This window comes from Chelonia mydas, chromosome 9, assembly GCF_015237465.2.
Source record: "Chelonia mydas isolate rCheMyd1 chromosome 9, rCheMyd1.pri.v2, whole genome shotgun sequence".
NCBI lineage: Eukaryota > Metazoa > Chordata > Testudines > Cheloniidae > Chelonia > Chelonia mydas.
In genome coordinates this window covers 99,289,960-99,317,850 of record NC_057855.1, presented here as the reverse complement: position 1 = coordinate 99,317,850, position 27,891 = coordinate 99,289,960, and the positions used below count along the sequence as shown (strand labels likewise).

The window sequence follows — 27,891 nt, the reverse complement described above, 5'->3', positions numbered from 1 at the left end:
CAAATATTTATATCCTGGTAGTGCTGGAAGACCTACACATTCCCCTGTGAACTGAGCAGAGAATCTATCCCACTGCATGTCACTTTGAACACCAACATATTTCAAACAATATCATGAAAAGGGAAGTTGGACAACATATCTCCTCAAATGCTAAGGCCAGAAGAGACCATTAAGATCATCTAGTCTGACTCCTACATAACACAGGCCAAAGAATTTCACCCAGCAATTTCCACATCTACCCCCAATAACTTCTGTCTGAGCTAGAGCAGACAGCCAGTCTTTATTTAAAGACTTCAGGTGATGGAGAAACCACCACATCCTTAGGCAAGTTGTTCCAATAGTTAACTACACTCACTGTTAAAAATTTACACCTTATTTCTGGTCTAAATTTGCCTAGCTTCAACTTCCAATCATTGGTCCCTCTTATACCTTTTTTGAGTAGATTAAAGAGGCCCCTCCTATCCAAAATCTCTTCCCCTTGTAGGGTCCTTATAGACAGTGATCGAGTCACTTCTTAGCCCAGACGCAAGAGCCTAACTTTCTCAAAGAATGGGTCACCGCGGATGTGCAAATGGCATTTTCAGTTCTGAAGTGTTCTACACACTCAGCAGGGTATAATGCACTTATCACTTCTTAGCCAAGACGCAAGAGCCTAACTTTACGTTTCTTTTTATAAATGTCTTGGCCCACGTCTGCCATTCTGGGCAATGAAACGGCGGGAACAGTAACCTACAGTTTGCTCAGGGTTTGTATAAATATAGGAGCCTGGATCTATTCTCTCTGCCTTTTATTTACTGTGCAATATCCTTGCCTGAGAAAGGAAAGTCTCAAAAAGAAATGCAAGTATTCCATTCACTCGCTAGACTCTTAGTCCACTCACACTGAGGAAGCATGAGTAGTGAACGAACCTGCCCAAAGCTGCATATGATTACTACAATTTTGTAACTGTATAGAGTGAGAGGCAGTGGAAAGGACGACCGAGCATGCGCCCTTTAAACTGTTCTCCTTCAACTTTACCTTACTGGACTGTGGAAATTTGAAATGCTGATTGAACTCTGTTGGCCTCCACTCAATCGCCTTGTGCATTAATACCCAGTACAGACTGTTATATATTAGTGCCAACTCATCGTGGGTGACCCGCAAAGGAGCTTTTTGGTTGACTATAACATTTGGTACTTCTGAAAAGGGTTACATTCGTTGTGTGCTGGGCAAGATTTAGTGAAATGACTCTGTTGAGGATATTTCACAAAGTCACTTTGAAACACTTGGCTGCATATTTTAAGGCTTTCAGTCCGTTAAAGATTAATCGAAAATGAGCTTCGGATCACCTCAGTGTTTTCAGAACAACCCACTATCTGCAATCGCTTTTTCCCCTTCCTTTTCCATATTCCTTTCATTTCCAGGTTATTCTTTAATAACATTCCTTAGCAAACGGACACTACAGGGTTCTTGCCCCAAACGCGGCCGTAGCTCCATGGTAAACTGTCGGGCTTTGGACGGTTACTGGATAGTACTCTAGCGCTTTTTAAGGCAAGGGCCAGGATGACAAGGTTTCATTCCTCACCCCTCTCTGAACTGCACAATTTGAACACTGCATTTTACAATATGAATATTCAACAAGCCAAATTCAGCCCAGGCCGGCTCTGTTCTAGTGTTTAGGAAAGAGAGCTTTTCTTCCTCGGCTTTTCTTCCTTAATTTCAATTGAGTTCAGGTGGTTAGCGAACCCCATGCAGATGTGTACTGTGCCATGAATGAGTCTGAATGCAGAGTAGATAACCTTTGGCTTGTCACTGAGTAGACTCTTACAAAAGTGACCCTACCCGTTCATTGGTGTCAGGATCAGAGATGTCTGCGGAAGTGTGATGTCCAAGCAGAGGCCTGGCCTTTGTGACTAGAACCATGATAAGGAGGGTTTGCAGTTGGCTGCTGAGAATCAGGAAGGGACCAGGCACAGCTATGCTCTTGGATGCATGAAGGCAAAGGTGCGCAAAGCTCTTGTTAGCAGGACAAGCCAAAGGCACCCCTCACAGCCTGAGCACAGCCTAATTAGAAGTCCAGAGAGCCCTCCCAGCAGTCCGACACCACAGCGAGGCAAATCTTTCTTCACCTGGCATATGGAAGCAGCTGCTGGTCACTCTGAGTTGGTCATGCAGCTAATGCAGCAGGAGGAGAGGAAAGTGGAGGAGGGAATTCATCTCTCCCGCTATTACGGCTTCAGCATGTTTCCAGGGAAGTGGGGAAAGGCACTTGCAGCTATCAGAGCTGTAGAGTTCTGACAGTAGCAATCCGAGGTCTGGGGTGTTTTCGCTATTTTGAGTCTGGCTATTTTTACAACCCCCACTTTGCATTGCCAAGAGCCCTTCCCAGAGCACATTCATTTTTCCTAGCAACAGAGCTTTATCTCTTCCAAACTATCCGTCTCTGGCGTGTGCTGGAAGGCCTCTCATTTGTTCCCAGGTATGCAGGTGGCCCCCTAGCAAGACTGGGACGTAGCATGCCTTGCCATAATACAGCCTGCTCCTTGATGAGAAACCCTCTTTAAAGCAGACTGTGCCACCAACCAAGATTCATGGCGTCAGCAGGAGAAACAGCTGAATGATGCTAGGATAGGTAGTGATTTCTTTGGGGTAAACAAAGTAATTTCTTTGGGGTAAACAGCTGCTGATTCGTTGAGTTGAGTGATGTTGCTCCAGTTTACACCCTCAAAGAACTTGGCCCTTTGTATTTTCCTGTACTACTATAAAGAATACACAGGCCTGGCAATACGGACAGACGGTGTACAAGAAAAATCCAGTCTCGTCTGAAAAATAAAAATCTATTCTAGCCCTGGGGGTGTAGTTTGAGAGAGTGTGAGAGGTATGCACAGTGCAGCAAGGGGACTGTTGCAAGGTTGTTGTGTGTCTTGATTCTTACCATTAGAGAACTATGACAGAAGAAAACTGCCAACATCATTAAAACCCATTGCTTGGGTCTGAGTGCGTACACTGGCATCCACCAATTTATAAACGGAGACCCAGATTTTTAAAGGGTATCTAAACATTGAAAGTCAATGAGATTTAGGCTCCTACAGCCCAGATCTTCAAAGGTATTTAAGCACCTAACTCCTATTGAAATCAATGGGAGTCAGTTTTGAAAATGAGATTCCCATGTTTAAATCACTTAGAGGTTGTAATGCTTAAATATCTTAAAAAATCTAAGACCAAGTGCCTAAGGATTAAATGACTTGCCTAATGTCTACGGGAAATCCATGGCAGAGCCAAGAAATGATCTCAGAGCTCATGACTCCCCTTGCTGTGCTTTAACCACAAGACCGTCACACCTCCCACCCTGTCCGTGGCTGTGGAGAGGACTGAATTGCTCAGATACTAACGTTATCAAAGAATGGGTCACAGCGGATGTGCAAACGGCATTTTCAGTTCTGAAGTGTTCTACACACTCAGCAGGGTATAACGCACTTAGCTGTGGGTTTTCTTCTTTTTACTTGCCATGCTCTGTTTGTCTCATTTGCAACAAGAAATGAAATGATAATACTATAAACAGACTTTTAAAAAATGGTGTCAGCATTTTTAATACAGATTTGTCTGCCCAGGATTTAAATCTCGGGGTTGCAAATATTTAACAGTACCCTGGGGAAGATCCTATATGGTTAAAGGGCAAAGTCTCCTTTCCTCTCTTTCATTTTTTATTTCAGTAGAGCTCTGTGTGTGTATTATGGTGTGGTATCAAAGACTTAACTGCCATTTTTTGAATATTAAATGGGCCATATTTTTCCTACAGGTAGTTGGATGTTACATATGCAGCTGGGTGTTTGAGATCCCTATTTTACACTACATTACATATTTATTTTTAACAACGGCCCTCTATAAACTGTTATCATAACCCACTTGCCTAACAGCATGTAGCCACACTGTAGTCATGGAACAAGGCATTATTGTTTTCACATGTGTGGCTGGTTGTTCTTTTGCAGTCACATTGTCTTCATATGATCCTGTTGCATATTTTTTATGCCTTCAAAGTTTGCCCAGTCCAGATGGTATCTAAGAAAAAAATATCATAATTGTGTAATAGAATTGACAGTTTCTCTTCAAATAGCTTTGAATATAAACTAAAGAGGAATTCAGTGCACATGGTACTAAGGAAACCAATGCGTTCCGTTTGTACTCAATGCAAACCATATTTCAGTAATAAAAGCCTTTTAATACAATTTTATTTCATTAACATGATGTTTCTAACAAGAATGGTAGAAGTGTCAGGATTCTGTGATTAAAGGGCATGCTGTTGCTTTCAGTTACGCTTTGGATCTCACACTATTAGAAGGACATTTTGGATGCTGTTAAATATAAGGGAGGCAGGGTTTCCTAGTGGTTGGAGCATTGGTCTAAGACTCAGAAGACATGGGTTCTATTCCAGGCTGCTGGGTTACCTTGGGCAAGCCACTTCCTTGGTACAGTGCTTTGAGATGTACACAAGAGCTAAGTATTATTAAAACATTTTTTTAAAAACTCCTTGGAAACGTAGGATGAAAAACATTGTTCTAAAAGCTCTTTTCTTCCTAGGACTCCCATACTGATGCTGTGGAAATTACCTCGCCTGCTTTAATATTGTTATCTGCTACAGTCTCTCCTATTAGTTGGGGATTGGTCCTGCTTTGAGCAGGGGGTTGGACTAGATGACCTCCTGAGGTCCCTTCCAACCCTGATATTCTATGATTCTACGATTAGCATCTGCTACGGTCTCTCCTATTAGCATAATGTCATAGTTCCCTGAGTTTCCCAGCTAGACCTTTGTTTCAGGACCAGCAAGACCACCTTTATCCTCTACTGATCCTTGGGCTGTTCTTTGCATCCTGGTGCCATGAGAACCCCAAGGCACTCTAGAACAGATCCCCCTCTGCTTCATCTTGGTCTCCATTACTCTCGAGTGGCAAAGACAACAATAGGCCCTTCTGTGCCGATGCTTATTTACTAATTCCACAGTCACACGAGTGATCTGATCCCTGCCCAGTGCTCGGGTTATCTAGCACATGAAATCTCAACTTAGTGGTAATGTTCACTATGAAGTACCATGGGCTTAAGGGCTTCTGGCCAGGTGGAGCTTGGCAACCCTGAACTTAGTTTCCCCTTCCCTAAGGACCCTAAAAAGTCCACAAGCTAGATATTTAGAACTTCTGGGGTCCAGCTTATTAAATGCTGCACAAAATCTTTCAAAAGAAAACTCAGCCTTATGTCTCACCCCAGCCTCAAACTGGGCCTAGCCCCTCCCCGCTGAGGTCTGTCTTCGTGCCCTCCCAACTCCTCTTGCCTGGAGTCTTCCCTACTGGTGCCTTCTCCCTGCAGTGTCTGCAGCCATCTACCTGCCACCTACAGCTGTCTCCCCTTTATAAGGCCCCGGTGCCTTCCCTTAAACCCTATTGGGCAGCAGGTGATCAGTCCAGCTGCTTTTAAAGGGGCCACTCACTCTGCGACACTGTCCAATGACGAAGTGGGTGTTCACCCACGAAAGCTCACGCTCCAGTACGGCTGTTTGTCTGTAAGGGGCCACAGGACTCTTTTCCGCTTTTACAGGTCCAGACTAACACAGCCACTCCCCTGATGCTTGTCCAATGAATAACATGCTGTGTACGTTGTAGGGTGTGTTATTGCTCTCCTTATTGTACAAGGATTTCAATGCGTGTCTACCTCTCCTTCTATTGAGCTAAGAAGGTAAATGCCTACAGACCTGCTTACCAGGGACTGGATCACTGACCAGCATTTGTGTTTATTGTTCAGATGCCAATTTTAATTACATAAATGATGCAGGGAATGGAAATAAAATGATACTTGTTAGAGTGCATTGAAAGAGTCCTACAAGGAGACAGCTTTTCTCAAACGCAACTTAAAAGCTTTTCATATGACGAGTGCGTCGATGGGATTCCTCAGCCATTTCAGAGATGACCGCACGTGTGACACGGAAAAGGAAAAATCTGTTTCTTTCACGGCAGGAACCAACCATTTACAGTGTTCAGCATAGGAGCTGGAACCGGGGGGGCCAAGGATGCTGCCGCACCCCCTGGCTTGAAGTGGTTTCCATCACATACAGGGTTTACAGTGGCTCTCAGCACTCCTGCTATACAAAGTGTTCCAGCTCCCCTGCGAGGCTGGGGAAACCTGTGTTGGACCCGATGCATTTCCGAGCCGTACGATGAGAGCAGTCTGGGTGGTTAATCCGCCCGCAGTAACTGAAAGTAGCAAAACCGGATTCTGAAGGAGAACTACAAGCAGAGGTAGATAAAGGGACTGTATGTGCACTGCCAAGGGGCTTTCAGTTAAAACTCCAACGTAGTCAGAAGACAGCTTTGGATCTGGGTGACGTCTCAGGCAGAAGGGCCAGATTTGTACCTGGGAAAGATCAACGGGCCAAATCATGGTCACAAAAGTCCCATTGGATCCAGGGTCGAGCTCTGACCCTCTTGGACTTGTGCCAAGTGCAGCTTGCCCAGTCCAGAGAACCTGGTCCTTCAGCTCTATCTGTCGCTAGGGGAAGCTCTCCTCCATCGTCCCTGTGCAGCCTTGGTGCTGTTCCCAGACTGACCAGGGTCAACAAGATCTGACTCCACAAACTTATACTGTCTCCTCCTTTCCAGCTCAAGGCTTATACTACTGGTACACTTGCCACGCTGCCTCCTGCATCATCGGTCAGCAGTACACCAAAGAAGTGACCTATTAGGGTGGAGCCAGAGAAGAGGGCACGAGGGGGGCCATTGCACTGCTGACGATTACGGGATAAGTCCTACCAAACCATCGGTAGAATGCCCTGTTGGAGGAACAGCATATTCCCTCCAGGCCCCTAGGAATATTCTGGTTCCATTAGCCTTTGAGGTGGACCACAAAAACAGAGCCCTCTCCCCAAAAGCCTAGATGCTCCCCAACCTCGAAATACGGGAGATAATTGTTAGTCCAAGACAGTGATCCAGTTTCCAGCTGCCAAACTCCAGGTCAAGACTCTGACCAGTGGGGCAAGTCGAGCCAATAATCACCTGGCCATAAAATCCACAGCTGTCTCTCTGGATTTCTTATCCAGGTGGATAAGGTCGCCCACCACTCTCAGCCTCTGTGGTGAGGAACTTCATCAGCTCCCACAGGGACTTTGCACTGCAATGTGGAATTGATATCCGAACGCCAGCCAGGACTTAACCCCACAACAAGCGAGCACACTGTTCTCTTCGGCTTTGGGATTGGAGGCTTCCTGCATTTCAGACTGGATGTAAACAGCACAGCCTCACCACCTCTCTGCTTATCCCCAGTCAACTGTTGCTGCACCAGATCCCCAGCTGGAACCAACGGTGCCGAACCCAGTCCGGCCAGCTTTCGGCAATGAATGCAAGGTCGGGGGCCTCATCCCTAACTGTTGTCTCCTTACATTTGTCACAGTGATTTCTGTGAACTTTCCCAACCTTTGTACAAAACCAAATCTGAGGAAAATGAAAACAATTCTGCAAAGCTGCCCTTCACCATGGTGCCCCTTGGAAAAGGTTGACAATTGCTGTTGTAGGACACCCTGGGCAAAGAACTTCTGAGCTCCTCTGTGCACCTGAGGTATAAACATAAAGGAGGGGCACAGTTTGTCCAAACTGCACAGCACTCAAATGCTTATGAGATCTTCGGAGCCTTGTTTTCACCACAGAAAATTGTAGAGTCAGACATTTCAAATAGACTTTGGCAGAAAAATAAAGAGAAACGCAGGATGAACAAATCCAAAAACTACAGCACAGATTTCCTTTGCTCCTCCTGGGCTACAGCACTCTTTTCCATAACATCAGTCTCTGTCTCTTCTTGTGCACACACATAGACAAACGCACACGTCCCACTTCTGCAAAGGAAAAACTCCACTCTGAGAACACTAACTGATTTACAACCTGTCTGCGTTACAACTCAAGCTGACAAAGTAGGAAAAAACAATCAAAGCTTCGGAAGGCTCTGGAACAATTCAGCCTACTGGGGCAACTATGGCTCAACATCACAAAGCATAGCTTTTCTGCCACTCACATGATACAAACAACTGCCCATTCCATGTGTAAGACCAGTTGGCTGTAGCCAGAACTTCTTTCAATGTATCTGCCCTGAAGGAAAAGAGGAAAAACAACAGTCTAACAATGATTTTGAATGGATAGACAGGAGCCTGGCGGTCAATTTCCTCTTTCTTCACATCCTTGCAGAACAAATTGTTCAGAGCACGGGGATATAATTCTGGAACGCTAAAGGGGAATGGCTGCTCAAAAATTGGAGCAGAAAGAGCATCTGGGAAACCATTACTCTATTGCTAAGTTTAGTAAACCATAGCCAAAACTTCAGCACAAATGATTCAGGGCATTATTTCATGAACAGCTTGGCCTGCACTTTCCCCAAACTGGGTACAGATTGTCTTCTAAATATACACATTTGGTAACTCGTGTAAGCTTGCTTCATGCCATCTTTTCATGAGGCATGAAAATGAGGCTATAATTTGCTTTATGGGTTTAAAGGTTTCACAAAGCAAATCATAGAAAAGCTGAGGAATGAATTCCATCCACAAGTGCCACTTCCATATCCAGACTATGCACCACAACAGAGCTCTACTGAGACAATAAATCAGAACGCAAAATGATATTGGAATGGCTGACTCAAGGGGGAATTCCATCAGCGCAGTGAGTGGGGGTTTAGCTGGGTGACTCCCATTCTGCTTGATACAAATTTCCAGGCTAAATCTCTGTTTGACTCTGAACATTTCTAAGCTGCACGGTTGACTCACTTTCAATTTGTGATCCACTATAACCCCCAGATCCTTTTTCATCACCTACCTATTTATTTCCCATTTTGTAGTCATGCATTGAATATTTCCTTCCTAAATGAAATATTTTTCACCTTATTGAATTTCATCCTGTTGAATTGAAGCCAATTCTCCAATTTGTCAAGGTTGTTTTGAGTTTGAATCCTGTCCTCCAAAGTGCTTGAAACCCCTCCCAGCCTGGAATCATCTGCAATTTTTATAAGCATATTCTCCACTCCCTTATCCAATTCATCAATGAACATTTTGGATAGTGCTGGACCCAGGACTGATGGCTGTGGACCCCACTAGATACAGTCTCCCAGGTTAACAGCAAACCATTGACAACTGCTTTTTGAGCATGGTCTTGCACCAGCCTTATGGTAATTTCATGTAGGCTGCATTTCCCTAGTTTGCTTACGAGAACGACTGCACATAAGTAAGGAAAGCACAGAGCCCCACCCCCGCCATTGCACAATGACTATCATCTTCATAGGCAGCAACACGAGCAGGGTTGTCGCCCCACTCTGAGAGACATAGCGACACCTGCCCCATTTCAAATGTTTGTTTGTCTGCAGTGCTGGCGATCCGATGTGAACTCTGTTCTGGTGTTCGTGTCTGTTGTTGGGCCTTCCAAGTCAGGCATGATTCCAGTTCCCACATAGTCAGGACGATGGCTGCCGACCCCACCCCCAGCGTCACGATGAAATTATTGCATGTCTGCTTTTGTTTCACTTTGCTGAGTGCCGCAGCCCGCGTGCGCCCAGGAGACACGAACCAGGAATTGTCATGTGGCATAAATGCACAACTGAACAAAAGCTCTTTAAAGCACTTATATCCCTGGGGACATTCACATGCCACTTCCATAGTCACATACCAGCCGAGGGGCTGATGCTTGTTATGAGATCCATAGCAAGACAGAAGGATTACAGTCTCATTTCCCAGCCTGCACGAAGCTGGTGTGCACAGTATTATTGCAGCATTCAAAACAATAACGTATTGTACAAGCCGCTGTCTCAAACGAACATGATAGAGTACGTCAAATGCTGGTGCAATGTCTCCAGTTGGGTTAAGTAGGCCATATTCATGCTTCATGCCCACTGTAACTGTGCTCTAAGCCTGCTACTCCTATTACACACTGTGGCTCTGGGCTGAGCATGCTGATGTTCGCTTTGACTCTAACCAAAAACTATATTTTTATCACAGGTTTCAGAGTAACAGCCGTGTTAGTCTGTATTCGCAAAAAAAGAAAAGGAGGACTTGTGGCACCTTAGAGACTAACCAATTTATTTGAGCATAAGCTTTCGTGAGCTACAGCTCACTTCATCGGATACATGTTTTCCACAGTATGCATCCGATGAAGTGAGTTGTAGCTCACGAAAGCTTATGCTCAAATAAATTTTTATCACAGATACCCTGCTATAGAGATTGTCACTGTTCAGGGCACTTGCACCTGTATTCCCTCTCCACGGTCCCTCAAAGGCACCCAGCTCCAGGCTCCTGGCCTTTCTCTCTCCCCCCTGACCAGGAATATTTCCATGTGGCACAGTTCCCTGCCTGCACTGTGATATCTCCAGCAAGCCAGACTGCCTAAAGAGGCTGGTGAATGCGCCTTGCTTTCTCTCCCAAGGCCATGACCAACTGTAATTTCCAGCAGTCACACGTCACCACACAGCTTCTACGAAAGCACATTTATTCTTAAGGTGAAAGCATTACAGAGAAAACATATTATAAACAACAAAAGAGCCTACATGGATAGATTCAGACTCACAGACTCTAAGGGCAGAAGGGACCATCATGATCATGTGGTCTGACCTCCCGTACATCGCAGGCCACAGAACATTACCCATCCACTCCTGTAATAGACCCCTAACCTCTGGCAGAGTTACTGACGTCCTCAAATCATGGTTTAAATTACAGAGAGTCCACCACTGACACTAGTTTAAACCTGTAAGTGACCCATGCCCCATGCTGCAGAGGAAGGCGAACCCCCCACCAGGGTCTGTGCCAATCCTTTCCGCCCCCAAATATGGTGATGAGTTAGACCTTGAGCATGTGGGAAAGACCCACGAGGTGGACACCTGGAAAGAATTCTCTGTAGTAATTCAGCGCCCTCCCCATCTAGTGTCCAGTCTCCGGCCATTGGGGATTTTTGCTACTGGCTGTCGCCGATGGACCACACACCATTGTAGGCAATCCTGTCATACCATCCCCTTCATAAACGTATCATGCTAATAAGCTTACCAGAGCTCACCCTCCAACTTCAATCTCAGGTAGGAGTCAGTACATCGAACACCATCAAGGGGTTTCTGTGGTTACAAGTTCACAACAGCCTAGCTCAGAACTCACACCCTACCCATAGGTCAGTCTTTCCTTTAGACAGCTTGAGCCTTTGATCTTGAGACTCTGGGAACAGGTAGTCAGCAGACAAGGGCCTTCTTCTCATGGCATAGCTTCAAAAGGCTGGTTTTGTGCATGACTGGGGGAGGGGGGAAACTGGCATTCACCTGCCCTTAGAGATGACCCTGGCAAACCCCTTGACACGGTTTGTCCATTCTTGCCTGGCTCACTGTTCAATACAGTCCTCTGAAGTTCATAATGCTTTCAAGGGTTCAGAGCCCATCTCCTCCCTAAAGAGGTCACACATAATCCTGGCCCAGAAGAATATGGAACCTGTGCATTTAATACAATGGACCCCAAAGATACTGACACTTAATTCAATAAGACTTTTAAAGGATATTGCAGGAAATTGCCACATCTGTCACAGAGATATGCTAAATGAGGGACTTCTTTTTTTTCTTCTTCTCTCTTTTGGTTTTAGAATATATATATCACATGATAGCCTCATATAGTTTAGCTATATTACTCATAAAATGCCCATAACAAAAGTCTAGAAAATGGTTATTTAACTCTCACAAAACATAGCAGCTGGGAGAGAGCCATTCAACATAAAATAATACCCCTGATTTATACAATGCACAGGAATTCCAGACAAATTTATAGTCTAACAAAGTTAAATGCAACACTGACTTAGTATCTGTTCAATTCAATATGGAAGCTGGGAAATTTTGCTGCATTCTAAGGAATGTGAATAGACTGCCAAGGAAAAAACAGGCCAAGGAATTCATTTGTAACTGAATTTCTTTATAGTTGCAGGGATGAACTGCATGTAACAACATCAGTTCCCAGGATCAGTGAAAGTAAGGACCAAATAAAATATTGGACCAACTCTTAATGACTCTGTTAATGACAACCTTACACATTAGAAGTGCAGAAGAATTCAAGATGCATAGTGGAATGAACAGTGAAGTACCTAAGGTCATGACATGATTATGTGGGGTGAGTGTCGCAGTTTTAAAATGGCACCCTACTGAGCTTCCCAAAGGAAAGAAGGATGTGGAAAAATTGGAAAACGTCCAGTGGAGGGCAACAAAAATGATTAGGGGACTGGAACACATGACTTATGAGGAGAGGCTGAGGGAACTGGGATTGTTTAGTCTGCGGAAGAGAAGAATGAGGGGGGATTTGATAGCTGCTTTCAACTGCCTGAAAGGGGGTTCCAAAGAGGCTGGATCTAGACTGTTCTCAGTGGTAGCAGATGACAGATCGAGGAGTAATGGTCTCAAGTTGCAGTGGGGGAGGTTTAGGTTGGATATTAGGAAAAACATTTTCACTAGGAGGGTGGTGAAGCACTGGAATGGGTTCCCTAGGGAGGTGGTGGAATCTCCTTCCTTTGAAGTTTTGAAAGCCCGTCTTGACAAAGCCCTGGCTGGGATGATTTAGTTGGGGTTGGTCCTGCTTTGAGCAGGGGGTGGGACTAGATGACCTCCTGAGGTCCCTTCCAACCCTGGTATTCAATGATTCTATTAAAAGGACCAGATAACAGAGATGGCTGAATAATTTAGTCTAACTTTCCTTCCCTTTTTGTCTGTGGTTTGTTCACTGGCAGCTTCCATTTTTCTCACATTTATTTGCTTGTTGAAATTTCTTTCTAAATCGTCTTCACTGAAAAAATCATGCTCACTAGATTATCTGCGGGCAGTTTGCTGCTTCAACTCTTTGACATTTGATGTTCGAGGTGGGGTGCTTCGTTTGATTGGATGCACAGGTCCCGTGGTACGTTTGTGTCGCGCCATCTGGAAGGGTGCGGCGTCTCGAATCAGACAGCCAGTGGGAACGCTCACGTCCACAAGCTCTGGATGAGCTTTCTGGGAACCTGTGGGGCTGTTTGCATGACAGTCTTGCCAACAAACTTGTTCACTGGAATATTTGGGGAAAGTGAATCATAACAAAAGGATCTTGGACTCAGCTGGACTTCAGGGCCTGATCCTCACCTCACTCACTTGCTTTACCCTCGTAATGCTCCACTGACTTACTCCTGGTTTGCACCAGTGTGAGAGGAGGATCCGGCCCTCAAAGCTCTTGACTGAAGCAGTTGTGCACAGTATGCGCCCGGCTGCTCTGGGCAGCAAGATGGTCGTTACTCCAAAGGGAGGCACTGGGTACAGCTTAAACAAAAATAAAGTCTGTGTTGTGACTGCAACACCTACAGGCCCTCTGAGCCAGGGCAGCAAATCACACACTCTGTTGGCCGAACGTCCCGCACGTCGACACTATTCGTCTCACTGGTGTTTGTCGTCTGTCTCTGCCAGGGGCGCCCCGCCCGCCTCAGCAGCAAGGAGCTGGGGGTGCTGCCCAGCTGCCCAGGATAGTCCGTGGCGCTGAGTCCACAGTGCTAGCGGGCAGTGGGAGCTGCCACCTTTCCTGCTCTAAATGTGGTGGCTGGCTGAGTAGGCAAGACGGTGCTTGGAGAGCCCACAGACAGGGGCAAACCCCAGCGACGGCCGGTGAAGGTCTGTCCGAGACACCTCAGACTGAGGAGGTGGAGGTGCGGGGAGAGGTATTCGGTGCTGGGAGGAGGGCAGTGTTAATATTTGGCTGCAGATCACAGCCTCAGAAGGGCTCCAAATCTCTCCTGACTATTGGGGCCCGAAAGCAGAAAGCATCTCAACGCCAGCCTGCTCCTAGGTGCTAAATGAACACGCCACACCTGCTGGCTCGCTCCCTCAGCAGCTTGTAGGAATAGCAACATGACCAAGGGCCTGCAGCAGGCCCCCCTGGAGGGGCGGTGTTACAGCACAGCCATTCTAGACTCAATCCATCCGCATCTGTCTTCATTTCCCTCACCCCTTTACACTGAACAGAAGTGCAGCCAATGACAATTTCAGGGGGATTCAGAGTTAGCTTCTGCGACTTGCCGGTAATCGCCAGGAGTGAAGTGTGGTAGCTACTTAGCCAGAGGCCAAGTTCCCGATCCTATGGCAAAGAGATGCATGAAGAAAGGAGGTTACAATGCTAGCCTAGGGCTTGGGAGACCAGGGCTCAAGTCCCTGCTCTGCTACAGGCTTCCTGGATGACCATGGGCAAGTCATTTAGCTTCTCTGGGCCTGGGTTCCTCCCCCATACAGTGGAGATAAGAGCCCTGCTCTGCCTCCCAGGGGCTGGGGAGATAAATACATTCAGGGTTGGGAGGTGCTCAGACACTCCAGGCCAGGTAAGTACCTCCGATGGAAATCGGGCCGACGCTAGGTCCTGCCCTTGCAAGGTAGGATGGCTGAGCCTGGCCAAGGAAATGTGATGCGAGGCACCATTTGCTGCTGCTCTGAGGTGGTGCAGCGTGCGCCCGTGGCCAGCACAGACATGCATCCTGCAGGCTAGTCCCCAAAGGATTGGATTTGCCTTCGAGACACACAAGCACATTCCTGGTGGGAACCCAAGTCTCTTCCTCGTGCTTCCCAGAGAGACTCTGTCTTACTGCTTGCTGGCAGAAAAGGCATCCTCCTCCCAAGCGCCTCTCTCCCCTCGCACACCCAGGTGGCACAGCCCCATGGCTTGCCCCACACTTCTCCCCACAGAGGACCTTGCGGGAATTATGTCTGTCATTGGGAGTTGGGAGCTTAAGTGCCTTTGGGACTCTCCTCCTGTGTGTATTGGTGCAGAGCAAATAGGTAGACAAATCACCTGCGATGGTTTCTCTTCCCGTCCCCCTTTTCTCTAGGACCCTAATTCAGATATTAGCTCATGTCTTATGGTTGCCAAAGATTAGAGGTAAGTGCTTCATAAGGGCTGCTAGTATCTGAGGTACACAAGTGACTCGAAGAGCTATGATTTACCTCATCAAAGAGTCTCCGGTGCTAACAGAGGCTGCGGAGATTTTGTGTATTTATTTAGAAGGGTATTAGTCTGGCTTCCTTTGTTCTGCTGTGGATTTGGTCCAAGGTACAGGTCAAACTAATATGAGTTCTGTCATATCTGCAACAAAGACAGCGCTGTTGTCTCTTGCTTACTTCCTCCGGCTTTTAATTGCATTTCCATCCGAGAGTGGAAGCAATTAGCAGGGGAAATCCCTTTGCCAAAGCTACCCAAAGAGCATTTCAGCATGCATCCTAAGCACTGATGGCTCTGGATTTTCAGGTATCCAGCCTTGCAGAGGGCATGTAGGATTTCTTGGGAAGTGGGCTGAGCCCCCTCGTCTCTCACAAACTTTTTTTCCCCATACAATTTCCTTGGTTTGTTTTTAAGATAAAACAACATTGCAAATCACTGAGTCAGAAAGTGCCATTAACAGAGGATATCCTCCTTATTTGTTGAGAGAGAATCATAAAGCAAGATTCCACCAGGAAAAGTTTCTCATCAGCCCATTGGCCCTTACTGGAGCTGAGGTTCTCACAGATCCCATTTTGCTCAGAGTGAGAAGACGCTCCCGTTACCGAGTGCTTCCCCTCCCAGTCTGTCTGTGTGGTAATGGGCCTGTGGACCACCACAGACAGCGCCTTCTACTACGATGCCCGGCTCCACAGAGCAGGGGTGAGAAGCGCTGTGCTCCTGTTCAGAGTAGGTGGGACAACACTTTGCAAGACAGGAGCGCTCCAGGGCCGCCCTTCCTGCTCAGAGCCTCCTGCCAGGTGCTGGGCAGCAGGAAGGGAGCTCAGGGCACTCATGACCCCTCAGCATCTTGCAGGCTGCTGTACAGAAGCTGAGTAAGTGGCCATGTGCTGGAGCGTCACAGTAGCCCCGTGCCCTCTGTGTGCCCAGTCTGAGGGGCAGGGCCAGCCAGTGGCTCTGTGTAGTGGTGGGTTCATCAGCCCCAGCCTGCTCCGGCTCTGTGGCTCCTGGTGACCCCCTGGGGCTGTTCTCTGCCTCACAGAGAGAGCATTGCCTCCTAGAAAAACAGCTCCTTACTGCGTTATGGAGACACTATTCTCTGCGACAGCTGCGGGATTGTCTCCCAGGTCCTGAGACACTGAGAATCCTGTCTGAGCTCAGCTGGGTGACGGTGTTTCTCTTTGTCTTCTGGAAAGGGAAACATATGTTCCCGTCAACGTTCGGAAGCTATTCAGTCAGAAAATGCAGCAGGACGGTCCTCTGCCTAAACAGCTAGCCTCGTTCCTTTCATTCCCATCCCTCGTCTTTACAACCTACTTACAAGCAAATAAAAATAAACCCTCTCCAAAGCTGTTTGCAATCAAAGGTTCCCCTGAACTGCTCTTGTTTCCTCACTGGAAGGGTGACAGTTAATTTCAGAACTCAGGGCAAAGAACCATATACTGCGGTCAGCTCCGCCAGGGCAGCATGCAGAGCACCACTTCCCAGTCTGCATGCCAGGGCGGGGGGAATGGGTAACACAGTAAAGCCCCATCTGCAGAATTCCCTACTGCAAGATTCAGCTGTTTCAGCAGAGGTGCCGGTTTCTACGGCCAGCTTTCCCGAGCACTGCTGCAGCTCTGTCAGGCTTGGTCTGCACGAGGAGCTTCCATCAGGTTAACTGTCCTGAGCGAAGCAGTCGGAGCGTCCTAGCCTCCGGTGCAGACAGCACTCTGTCGGGAGAGCTTCTCCGGGAGGTGGAATCGCTCCCGTCGGTGCAGGCGACATCTTCACGGACGTGCTCCAGCCGCACAACTGCACCAGGGCAGCGGTGGGCATAGACGAGCCCTCAGTCAGGGTCACAGGGCGGGGGGGGGGGGGGCACAAAGAGACATTGCACGTCTGGCTGCACCCTGCCTGCAGGACACTCACGCCAGCAAGTTCGAGTGCTACCAGGAACCCCGGGGAGAGTCGTCTTTGCTCTCCCTTGATTGCAGTCCACGAGCTGGTGTGGAACGGGGGGGGAGGGGTGCTGAGGCCACAACCCCTCCCGCCACCTGCTCCTCTCTGCCCCGCTTTGGGGGCATTTAGCGTTGCTGTGACTAGCGCTGTGTGGGCAACCGATTCCTTGGTTCGCTGGCATTTCCAAAAAGTTGAAAAAAGTCAGTTGGGCGTGAACAGGGAGGGAGTGTGGCCTAGGAGACGAGGGCACTGGGCTGGGACCCAGGAGACCGAGTTCTGTTCCTGGCTTGGCCACTGCTCTGCCTGATGTCCTTGGGCAAGCCACTTCCCCTACAGGAGACTCAGTTTCTGTGAAATGGGGATAATGGTCCTGACCGGGTAAAGCGCTTGGCGATCTGCTGAGGGAAGGGCTATAAAGAGCTGGGTATTATTAGTACATCTGACATTGCCCGAACAACAGGGTCAGTGTCGGCCATTACAGTGACAAAGCCAATGGGAACCTTCTGGTCTGTGTCTGGTGCTGAGTCCCAGGGCTGATTCCTGGTTCCTGATTCCTTCCTGACTTCAAATATGGCGATCAGTGGGACCCTGACCATCTGGGTGAGACCCACCAGCCAGACACGTGGGAAAGATTCTCTGTAGTAAGTCCCTTCCCATCTTGTGTCCCGTCACTGGCCATTGGAGATATTTGCTGCTAGCAGTCACAGATCACAGTAACCTTAACTCCAGCTCTCTTTCCAACACAAATCATTACAAGACGTCTACTTTCCCCCTCACATTACAAAGACCTTCAGCCTTGCCACCATCTCAAGATAGGAAACCTTGTCCTTGATGCCACAGAGCATTGGACTGACATCCAGCCGGGTGAAGTGATGTTCAGCTCTGCAAAGGGAAGGAATGGGCGGTGCTTAGTTGGGGATTGGTCCTGCTTTGAGCAGGGGGTTGGACTCGATGACCACCTGAGGTCCCTTCCAACCCTGATCTTCTATGATTCTAAGGCTGAGGTTTGCAGTCACAGGGGAACGTTGCTGGGTTGTCCGCAGACCTTCTGCACTGCTCACTACAGCCAAGCGACAGGCTTGAATGAGGTAAGGGGCCCGACTTATCGACGTTGACCCATTCGGTTGGCACTAGGTTCTCTGGCCACCAGCAGAGATGCACAGCAGTGGCTGACAAACAGGGTATTGACTCCCAAGGAGAGTTGGGAAAATCATTGATTTTTTTGGTTTGGTGGCAGTCCTGAAAAATTGAAAAAGAAATTTGTGTTGGGGTTGAACCGAATCTGACTTTTCCAGAGGCTCAAAGAAGCCTGTTGGGGGTCTGTGCTCAAACGGGGATTTGAACCTGCATCTCCCAAATCTGAGGTGAGTGCCCCAACCTCTCAGCTACAGATCAAGGGGTAAGGCTGGTAGGGTAGCAGGGGCTCCACCTCCTCCTCTGGCTGTTTGGAGAATGGCTGATACAATTCATGTCAAATTCAGGTTGACTGAAAACACATATTTCAGCAAATCACCCTGCTCTGCTCTCGGGGGCACTTCCCCAAAGAGGCGGCTCCCAGCTGCCCCGAGCTCGGTGCTGCCATAATAAGGTGGCTCTAGTCACAACCGTTTAACAGTGTTGTTTCCTCCCTCTCCTTAGCAAAGATCACACAGCAGAGTCCTTTGGAGAAAGTCGTTCACTGACGCAAAGATTGCCAAGCACATTTACTGGCAGTATCTCAGCCAATTATAAGGAAAGCCGGGGTGCCCGGATACGCAACCGCGGCATGTTCAGAGATGGAATATCCCTATTTGCTCACTTACTAATTAGAAAAATCCAACAATCTGCAACTCAATGGGAGTCTTTGGATGTTCAAGGAATGGACGACAGGCACATGGAAGCAAGAATGGCCCAGTGCACATTCCTATGCCCATGGGGTGTTACTAAGATTTATGGCATCTGCTTTTCTAGGCCCATGTGAGATTAGTGCGTATGGATTAGTTACATGACCAGGCTAGATACCGTGGTGGCTGGAGGCATCACCTTTGCAGTGTTGGTCCGGACTGGGAAGTCTTTAAAAGGGAGCCAGATTGGCTCCCCCCAGTGCCTGCCTCTGAGCACCCGTGGGTGCAGAGGGATGGGATGACGGCCCCCACAGTCCCACTCCTTTCAATGGGAGATGCCCGAGGAGGCTGCCCGAGCCTGCCATCTCCCTGCACACGGGGTGCAAGCACCCATATCCTGTCTGGGTTTGGGCACATGCACAAGAGGATGAAAGGGTTTTCTGGATCTTCTCCCTCCACTCACTTTGCACAAGCATAAAAGAGCCACAGTTTGCCTCTGAATGACTCTGTTGCCATGCTTGCTGTGGGCACGGTAGGCAACAAGCATTTCAAATGCTAGTCCTTGTTCCTGGTTTATTTCAGTGGGAGAAGATGTACCTGACCCCCGAAAGAGAAACCAGACTTTCATATAAAGCCAACAGGAAAATGGCCATGCACCAGCGAAGGGCGCTGTACGATCATCGTGCATTAGCACGGCTCTCTCCTTTCATTTCACAATAAGCTGCGGGATGACAGAGAGAATAAAGGATCTGATGAATAATTATCAAAGAGCATCTCCCAGAGAAGGATGGGGAAGTGGATTCTGAGTGAACCATTCCCTCCCCTTCCCACACCTCGCTATTGAAAGGGGAAGGTGCGCACCTGCGAGGGTACAGTTAGTTCCTGCTGTGGATGGTAGTCAGGAATGGCTGTCAAAACTCCTCTGAGATAATGTGCGACATTGCACAGTACTAGCTCTTTGTACATTGCTCCGGAGGATGTTTGCTGTGACCAGCCTAACGCTGCAGGACTCATACGCTTATGAGAATCAATCTCTGTCCTTTACCAGACCTCACTGGGAAAGCAGAATAGTTGTTCTGAATTCTTTGTTCCACTATTATTTCCTGCAATTCATGTCATACCATTTCCCGGCACCTCTTTGTATGAGGGCAAACACTTATCATGTGCCCGTAATCCTCTGTAAATATCTACCAGGGCTGTAAAATGTTTGGGCTGCCTCGTTCATTCGGAGCAGCGCTCGGCAGTGTGGAAGGGCTACTAACGCTGGCATCTCTGACTTGTTTAATATTCTCATCTCAGAAAGAATGTCCCTGCTCCTCGAGCATTGCTCGTTTACATTCCTCTCCCCGCCAATGTATGCTTTGGGTCCGAGCAGGTCACACGAGATACTGCTCATCCACAAAGCCATAAACCGACTCAGCTTTCTGTGGGAGCTGGCACACTCTGTGCACTGGAGATAACCGCCCTCTCACAGGGGAGATAGCACAGGCCACACAATTAAACGGAGTGAATGTTTGCATAAGACTTTAAGGGTGTGAACTCTACAGAACAGCAGGCTCTGGGAGGAAATGCAGGGGCAGCTCCGTGACCCAGAATGGCCCTTCCATGAACATACCCACAGGAGGTGGTTCAGTAGGGGAGGAGAGCTCAGTAAAGTTCTCCTGGCACCACCACCCCTGGCAGGAGGCGACAGGGGCCCGGCGGAGTTTGGAGATCTTGCCTCCTCCTGATCACACAGATCTTGGGACCAACCCCCACCCCCACTGCGAGGAGCCCGAAGTTTTCTTGCCAGGTTAACTGCTGCTCTGCTGGCCTCCAGCCTTTGGGAGCATGTGTCTTGCTCAAGTCAGGCTACCCCTGGCTGCTCTCCGGACATGACCCCAGAGCACTCCCGTCCCATATCAGAGAGCCCCAGCTGTGTGGAGCTGCTGCTGGGGAGGAGGAGCGGTGCAGCGACATCAACAATAACAATTGACAAGAACAGACTTAAAAGTGACCATTCTTCAACAAAAAAACTTCAAAAACAGATTCCAACGAGAAACGGCAGAACTGGAATTAATTTGCAAACTGGACACCATCAAATTAGGCCTGAAAAAAGACTGGGAGTGGTTGGGTCACTACAAAAACTAGTTTCCCCCTGCTGATACTCATACCTTCTTGTCAACTGTTTGAAATGGGCCACTCTCATTACCACTACAAAAGTGATTTTTCCTCCTTTGGTATCCTACTGTTAATTGAATTGTCTCATAGGCTGGCCCCCTACTTGGTAAGGCAACTCCCATCTTTTCATGTACTATGTATTTATACCTGCTACTGTATTTTCCACTCCAGGCATCTGATGAAGTGGGTTTTAGCCCATGAAAGCTTATGCCCAAATAAACCTGTTAGTCTCTAAGGTGCCACAAGGACTCCTCGTTGTTTTTGCTGATACAGACTAACACGGCTGCCCCTCTGAAACCATTCCATATTTCTGTGCCCCGTGGTGTCAGGTCTCGCAGCTCTCCACCTGCGTGAGGGGAGGGGAGCACCAATCCTTAGACGGTGCATTGGATCTATTGGCCCTGCTCACTTTGCTTCAATCAAACTCCTCCCTGCCCCTCTCTTTGTTAGATTCATCCACCTCTTGCCATTAACCTATGCCCCCAGTCTAGCACCAGCAGGCAGCCCCCTACAGACCCCCGGGGCTCCGCTCAAGTCACAGGGGCTCTGTGCAGGCACAGTGGGTCACCTGCATGGAGCTCATGGGCCCTGGACTGTGAGCTCTTTGGGGATGGACTGTCTTTTTCCTTTGTCCTTGCCCATGGCCCCACATAACAGGGGTCCTGACTGGAGCCTCAAAGAGCTATTTTAATGCCATAGAAAAATGACTGTCAACAATGGTACCTCCCACTTGCACTGTATCTGCTGCTTTCAATAGTGTGCTTGTTCTATCATGTGACAAAAATGACGGTCTTTATTCCATCCCCCCAGTGCCAGCATCTGCCGATGTGAAAGTGATAGGGCACTTCATCAGTCCTCCAGGAAATGTGGACTTCGTAAGAGAAGCAAGGAAAGAACACAACTTCTCCTGTGTTTTATAGCTTACTTTTAATAATGGCAATTAAGTTGCAAATCAAGTTGTGTATGCGTGTAAATGAATATTGACCCCGAGCCATTCCTGTTGCAACAGGTGTGCTTCATTTGGTCTTTACCCCTCTCCTGCTCTTGCTCTGTTGGCACTCAAGTCGACAGCTGGGGCCCCCGTTTGGTAGCTGCGTAGGCTTGGATTACTTTCTCTGCCATATATTGTGTCAGCAGTTGTATCTGACTAATTCCTCCCTGAAACTTCTGTTAGCTCTCATGTGGCATTCTGCTGGCTTGAGAATAGTAATCTCCACACCTACCTAGGGATCAAGCAGCAGAGAGTTTGGCTGGCCTGTTTTTCAAGGTTTTTTTTTTAAACTTATGTCAAAGGTCAAGTCCTTTGAAGAAAGGCCTTTTCTTCACCCAGGTGACCAAGAGTGCTGAGTGTATCACCCCAGGCAGGGGAGAGGAGGCTTCTTTCTGGCATCAGGTCATCAGCCTGAGGTAAGAACTAGAGCTGCCTGGACATTTCCTTGTGAAACCTGAAATTGTGAAACCCTGAGGTCTGCCCTCAGAAAACAAACCAGCTTTGAGTTACCCTCACATTTCCCCCAGCCCATCACCCTTCAGTGCATCCTATTATTGTTACTATCATGCGCATCGCCGTGACACCCATAGCCCCAGTCACGGACCAGGACCCTTCTGTGCAGGGTGCTGTATGAACACAGGACAAAAAGACAGTCTGCCCCACAGCACCGACAATCTAGGTGTCAGATGAGAAGCAGCAGGTGGATTCAAACAGGCAGGGGAGCATAAGGAAACAATGAGGCAATACCAGCTGGCATGACCCTGGGCAGTGGCATCCACACTCCAGCTTTCTCATGGTTGTCAAGTGTTTCGCAGGCATGCTGGGGAAGGAGAGATTTCAGAAGGATTTTCTGGGAGGACAAGGAAGTGGTTCCTGGGCAGCGGAGAAGAAAGCACAAAGATGCTTGTTTGAAAATGGACCAAGTGGGGGATGAAGGCAGATATCCGGGCACACTCGGCGGTGGGAGCCAGTGGTAAATGAGGGACAGTCAGTCAGGAGTCAGGCTGGGAATTCAGCCTGGACTGAAGGCGACAGGTCTGTGAGGGAAATGGTCAAGTGAAAATAAATGAGACTGAGTGTCTCTGGCTCGTTCAGGTTACAGTGGGAGGGGTTATGCGGTGTTAACGATATGGTCGGGCTTCTCCCTGTCACCAGGAGGGCCAGCTAGGAGGCTGCGCCTGGCTGAACGCACACATCGGGACTGACCAAGCCACAGCGGGCCACAGGAGCCCTGGACACTTGCTGCATTGCACCCAGCGAGACCGGACGTTTTGTTACTCCGGTAATTACAGGAAGGTGTCCAAAAGCAAAACGCCCTTTTCTCCACTCCCAAATGCTATAGGTAGGTATGTCTTCCCAGCGCCACGCAGGGCCCAGCCTTGCCACACCTGCCCCGTGAGCAGTGGCATAGGAATCCCCGGGAAAGAGGGAGGCCCTGCCTTTGAGGAGTCAGAGCCCAGCATCAGAGGAGGGGCAGTGATTACAGTGCTGTCTCTAAGTGGAAATCAGAAGGGATTTACAGGCATCTGAGGCCAATGGTGCGGAGACCCAGGGCCCACGTGCCAGCCTTGTGCCCCAAGTCTCCACCCACCTCCTTGGCAGAGCGGCTCCGGGTGCTACCGCCTTTGCTTCACCTGCTTCAGAATCCCCTGGGGGAAAAGAACCAGGCTGAAAACTTTGGGGAAATTTCTCAAAGCAATGCCTGAGTGTTTCCTTGGCATCATGCACTGCTGTGGCTGTGAGTCACACAGCCGAACGGCTGCACGGATTAGACAAGAGAGAAGCACAGAGACTGAGCTCTGTGAAAGCAGAATGGCACGAGAACTTACACTGAAGGAGACAATCCTACACTGGGGAGGGCTGGGAATACCCTGGGACTTGGCCACCTTGCCCTTCCCACGTGGCTAAATGAGATGAGGGTCCTGACTCAATCCAGGCTAGGTGGGACGGGGATCACAGAGATCCCCAGAATGAGAACATCCGAGAACCGCTAGCTAGTTGGTCTTTTTTAATCCCTAATTTCTGTGGTTTTAAGACAGGACCCTCCTCAGCATCCCTGGTTCCAAGCAGAACTCTTAGGACATCCTCAACTCACTTTCCAACTCTCTCTATGCCAAACCCACAAAAAGAAAAGCTACAGGATTTTCTTCTTCTGTTCTTTAAGCCACGTTGCAGCTATTAATACCTTTCTATTGGCTGCAGACCCTGATCAGACATGAATGGAAACGGTCGGATGGAATTCTGGGAGAAGTTCCTTCTTTATGCAGCCCTGAGACATTTTTACAAGCCGTTTACTGCGCTTTGTCAGTAAGTGGTGTGTTTGTTTGTGTGGACTGCACTGGTAGGACTCTCAGGCTTCTTGTCAAACAGGAATGTGAAATGACAGCGTAGCATCGGCACCAAAGGCTGCCCCATGCCGAAGTCACAAAACTATAGCTCAGGAAGTTTCTCCCGATTATTACAAATGTCTTGCAACACCAATCGTATCCACTTTCTATGAAACATACAAATGAGTCATGAACCCATAAAGAATCATCTGCAAAGCTACACTCTCCTCCTCACGCAATTTCTTCAGTTGCCAAACACCCAACCCACACCTGGGGCCACACACTGTCCTCAGTCAGCACCTGAAAAATTTCCACTTGAGTAACAGGCCAGCCCGCAGGTTACTCAAATTTTGCTCTGTGGCCTCCCGCATGCCTTCCTGAAGCCACGCCCTCTTTCTGGGCGTGGTCAGGTTTTGCGCGGTTCCATTTTTGTGTTGCAAACCAGCAGCCACACCCAGCAGGATGTTAGAACTTGTGCTTAGAATTTGGAGACAGGTTTTATGGTAAATGGTTACGGGTTTTGGTGGGATTGCTTGCACTGAACTCTTCCCTTATAGGAAACATGACGCCAAGCTTACCCATTGGGTACACATTGCCAGCTTAAGAGGCGTAAGATGGGACAGTTATAATGACTTTAGGCAGCATTGGAAATAATCATGGAAATGTTACCAAAAAGTAAACCAGGAAGCAAATGTACTGGCCCAGCTGCCCTCTTTGCATTCCTTTTTAAAAAGGGAGCTGGCAAAGGAAAACATCGAGAGAATCTTACTACTGGTTAGTCTTCATTACAAGGGAGGTATTCAGAGAGTTACAAATCCCCAGCCTCATGCAAATGAATAACACAGTCAACAGCTGAGAATGGCAACAACCTAGGAACTGTACCTGGTCTACTGAGCGTCTTGCCTGAGGAACCTGTGGAGCATTTTATTTTCAATACATTTAAATCGATTGGAGATAAAACATCAAGGGCTAAGCAGAACCAGAGCAGTAAGTTCCACAACACGTGGCCAGGGCACAGGCTGGAGAAAACTCCCATCCCTTGGGTCAAGACCCTCTGTGCACTGTGCAACCTGAGCAATGCTGTCACACAGGTTCATTCACACCACTGTGCAGAGGGGATGGGGCTTGGAAAGGGGAAGACGCGAGGCGTTTGGGGATAGGTGCATCTTCTAGGTCTTGGAGCAGCCTTAGCCACTACTACAACCTTTGGGCTGCAGGACGGGCCCATGGAGAGGGGACGTCGCAAAGCTCGCTGATTCACCATTGCTCAGGGGGGGCTCGGACAACCAGAATTTCCCTTTGAGATCTCAGGGGAAAGCAATCTTTTTCTCCCAGGATTCCCCTAGGACCAGAGTGACACCTGATTCGTACGAGTTTGCTGCAAAAAAGGTTTCAGCAGCACGCATCCGACATCACGTTTTTACTTTGTGCATCTCGCTGTGCTGTGCGACCTACAGGTGTGATTTCACGCTCCAGAACAGCATGTGTGTCCCCTATGTCCCTCTCTCCCCATATCATCGTCTCCCTCTCCCCATCCTCCCCACCATGGCAGGAGCTCGGTGTGTACCCAATTCCCCTTTTTTACCCCCATTCCAGGGTCCTCATTCGCCTCCTGCCAGGGATACTGTGTCTCTCACATCCTCCCCTCCTCTCACACCAAGGTCCCTCATTCGCCCCCACCATGCCAGGAGCTGTGTGCGGCCACCTATTCCTCCCTTCCTTCCCCCAGCCCTCTTTCTCTGTCAGAAAATAAGTCATTCAGGATGCCCACTTGTTAAATAGTATTGGGAGGACGGGCAGAGTTGAAACAGGGGGTGTTATTATGCTGGAAAGTGGCATCGACTGGTTCTTTGATCTATCCACAATTACAGAGGTGGTTGACGTTGCTGCATCTGCTAGCCATTTGCCAAGGGTGCCGTGTCCCCCCATCTCTCCCTTCCAGGTGTCTGGTTTTCACCCAAATCAGTCGGGCTCTACCTACTGATGCTTAGAATGTTCACTTAATTTTGGAATTAATCGAATGTGGCATTCAAAAGTGATTGCAGTACATTCAAACAGACAAACAAACGTTCCAGGGTAGGGCCTCCCATCATTCAGCCAATTAGTGAGCTTCCAACACAGAGTAATTATTCCAGAATAGTGTGTCCACAAAGGGAGCTATTCCAGAATAGCTATTGCTGAATAGTTTGTTCCCTGTGTAGAGAAACCCTTATTTGGCATCACAAGTATTTTGGTTACTTAAATGCCAAAATTGTGGGTGCAGAATTTCATCCCAATTATTGCTGCCCATAGAAATGGACACACACACACACACACACGTGAGCGTGTGTAATATTGGATATAAGCATATATTTATAAAGATAAGGAAAGTTTATTTACAAAAAAGGGTTATCTGAAAATCACCTTATTGGCTTTGAATTACATGTTTTATCTTGCTCTATGATTTTCCTGCCTTATGAAGTCACCAGTGGTTCCATGTTTATTAGCACCGGCACTCATCCAGGCTGTCTCCCCAGCTCTAGGCTTGCAAGAATGCCCTCTTCCACCCTGCGGGGATCGCAGAGGCTGAGAGCTGGTTGGGAGTTTGGAGTGCTACTCCACCCCTGAAGCGGAGCAACGACTGTGCCAGCATTAATAAAGCGAAAGAAGAAGTAAAGGGATGAGGAGAGGGATAGAGAAAGAAAGAAAGATGAAGGCCAAAAGAAAGTAGAGACAAGGAGGAACTACAGAGAAAGGGAAAGAGAAACTCACAGATTACTTTGTGGCAAATAATCACACTTTGTCATAGATTCCAGGACAATAACCAGAACAAATTCCAGAACAATTACCACCAAATCCACTTAAAAAAACAAAGTTTACTTTTAGGGCATAAAAATTCCAAAGCAATAAGAGAACTTGTCCTGATATCTCTCCTCCACACCCCCCTTCCTGCTTTCCATCACATACAGGATTAATCCTGTTCATTACCCCTAGCCAGCCCTGTTAGACCTCATTTCAGCGGGGCTGAGCTAGGGGAAGGCAGACAGAGGCTGAGAGAGGAAATGGAGGTTATCACATTCTGTGGCATTGGACTGCTCTCACCATGTCTTTGTATGAGATAGGAAACACACTCGCCCATTAGAATATTACCAGGAGATAACTGTCTTGTGTTAGCGATTTTGTTATAACCCTAGCCCACACCCACCTTTGTAGCAGTGAAGACAAAACCTATGTTTTGATCATCTCCTGTCTTGACTGCTGTGACCTCCTCTCTGACCACCCTGATTCTCACATTGCCCCCCACCTCCAGGCCACCCAAAATACGGCCACTAACTCCTTTGTCTACTCTGACTACAACCCACCTGTGAGATGTGCACCATTATTCTCAGGAATAGGCGAGGGAAACCCGGCAGGAGTTAAGAGATGATGGGCAGTAAGCAGCAGCTAGTTGCAAAATAACCCCTTTAGGGCTGCAGCTGCATGCCTTTATCAAATTTAAAGGGCCAGCCCACAGAAAGGATGCTGTGGGGGAAAGAAACCCTGTAAAAGGCAACCAGGGTTGTAGCGAGAATCAGTCAGGGAATTACAAAGGAAGGTGGTCCTAGGGCCATGGTTTTGGTGCATTTCACATTTCTTCTTTCCATTATTTTCCTGATGGAGCAGAGCAGTCTTGCGGACTCTTTAGGAAGTGGGACATGTGCATTGTTCAGAGATTCTCTGAGC

At 48.2% G+C, this 27,891-nt stretch overlaps 1 long non-coding RNA gene across 1 annotated transcript; it reads right to left on the bottom strand.

The window, feature by feature from the left end:
• Positions 1–3,695: 3,695 nt before the first annotated feature.
• LOC122461590 lies at positions 3,696–27,621 on the bottom strand. Its single transcript, XR_006283571.1, has 2 exons — positions 27,531–27,621; positions 3,696–4,038 (listed from the first exon to the last, which is right to left on the bottom strand). It is a non-coding gene; the product is annotated as an uncharacterized LOC122461590 (long non-coding RNA).
• Between the last annotated feature and the right edge of the window lie 270 nt (positions 27,622–27,891).